Below are 2,221 nucleotides of genomic sequence, written 5' to 3'. Positions count from 1 at the left end.
TTGGAAGGTGGCCTCTGGCCAGTCAGGCCTGCCTCCCTTCCAGGCCCTGGCTGCCCAGCCCACTTGCAGGCAGCCTCTGGGTCTCCCCAGTCTCCCAAGACTGCCTGAAGGAGAAGGCAGAAACCCTCAAGGGTGGGACTAGGTGTGCAGAATTGATCTCCTAAAGGAGGTGAACTCAGATTTGGGGAGGGTTGGAAGGGGACACAGGGGCTGCAGGACAACAGAGCAGCCTTGGTGGGGATTTCCTTGGGGCTTTAGGGAATGGGCACCGCCCCTGAAGGCCTCTGCCTACCCCCAGGCATTTGAGCATTCTTTACCCCCATCCCTTTCCTAGCTGCTGCCATTGTCTCACTCAGTCCCTTTGGCTACTGTATCTTGGTGCCCCTTCCTTTCCTCAGAGGGCCTGCTCCTGCCCTCCATACTGCTGCTGCCTCCCATAATGGAGTGAGGTGATAGGCTGGAAAAGTGAGTACCTGAGGAAGAAACTTTATCTTCCTGCACTTCTAACCTCCATACTGATGCTACTGCATGGCCTGATAAGCAAGAGTGCATTATGCTGACAGGTCCCCAGAAGGCACACTAGCATAAAGATACCATCTACATAGGGTCCACACTGGAAGAGACACCAAAGAGACACTGTCAGAGTCTGCCTGTACTGAAAACAAACTGGACGGATCTAGGTTTTATTTTATTTATTTATTTATTTATTTTTAAAAAGATGACCGGTAAGGGGATCTTAACCCTTGACTTGGTGTTGTCAGCACCACGCTCACCCAGTGAGCAAACCGGCCATCCCTATATAGGATCCGAACCCGTGGCCTTGGTGTTGTCAGCACCGCACTCTCCCGAGTGAGCCACGGGGCCGGCCCTCAGATCTAGCTTTTAAATTTGGACTAATAAGCTGTGACCCAGAGCAAGTCATTTATCTTTCTGGGCCTCAGTTTCCTCATCTGTAAAATGGGGACAACGTTAGTGTATGTGTCATTCATGTTGTAAGGACCTCAGCAAATGTGTTTCCCCTTTGCTGGAATGGGAAGGAGGGATACAGAGGGAAAAGAGAGGACTGAGAAGTCTGCCAGATTGTGGGGAGAAGGGGCCCTGGGGGAGGGACAGTGAAGGATCAGCAGAGCTAGCCAGATTTTGTGTGTGTGTGTGTGTGTGTGCACGTGTGTGTGTGTGTGTGTGTGTGGAGGTGTTACTCTGCCCTGTCCTCTCTCTAGAGAGCCCAGCTCCTCTTCGATCTTCCCTTCCCTTCCCATCCTGCTGACCCAGCGCCTGGCTGGCAGCTTGGAGGCATGGGCTCAGCTGTTGGCAGGAGCCCTGGAGACGGGAAGGTGATGACTCCCCCCACAAAAGTGTAGGGTGCAGTGGTTGGCAGAATACTGCCCCTCCTTGGTCCTTGCCCCCAGTCCAGCATCTCCTTAGCACCCGCTTCCCTGGGTTCTGCCCAAACCCCTCTGCAGATTCTCCTTGGCTCCTTCCTTGGCTGCTCCAACTCACATGTGCTGCTTTCGAATACAGGAACTTGGAACCATAGAAACTGGGTCAGGCCCAATGGACAAATCAGGATAGGGCCAGTGAAAGCGGTTTGCAGGTCTCTCGAGAACCACAGGGCTCTCTGCTCTCCCCTCACCCTAGCCTGACCAAGTAGTTCACCCAAGTGGGACCTACTGATCACTAAGGCACCTCCCAGGGTTGCTGGGCAGCCTTTCTGGGGCAGATCAGGCAGGCCCAAGCACGTCATTCACATCGGACCCTGCAGCCTCCACCCAGCAATTCTCCCTGCTTATAAAGCCTGTCTTCTACTTCTTCCCCCTTTGTCTCTGCTCCTCCATTCCCATCTCTCCCCCTTGGCTTCAGACAGCATCTTGTGATTCCAGAATCAGGGCCAAACAATTTCCTCGTGATGGGGAAACCGCACTCCACCAGCGGGAGCCCTAGGCTCCTCCTCCTCTTCCCTCTGGCAGTCCCCCTCCCCAGGCTCCTCCACTGGCCCCAGCTGTGTTTTGCAGAACTCCCACTGGATAACATCTGTAATTGCCTCCAGATGTGGACCACAAAAACACAAAGGGGCCATGAGCTCATCTTTGAGTCCCTCGCTGCACGCATGGGTTCCACCACCCCCAGATGCCCCTGACTTCCCTGTGCCACCTTCTCAAGGTCTCCATCCCCTCTGGTGAGGTGAGCATGGCGGGGGGGGGGGGGGGGGGGGGGGGGGGCC

Source organism: Galeopterus variegatus, unplaced genomic scaffold, assembly GCF_000696425.1.
Source record: "Galeopterus variegatus unplaced genomic scaffold, G_variegatus-3.0.2 Scaffold253, whole genome shotgun sequence".
Classification (NCBI taxonomy): domain Eukaryota; kingdom Metazoa; phylum Chordata; class Mammalia; order Dermoptera; family Cynocephalidae; genus Galeopterus; species Galeopterus variegatus.
The sequence above is the reverse complement of the archived record's forward strand: the minus strand, read 5'-3'. Positions refer to the sequence as shown.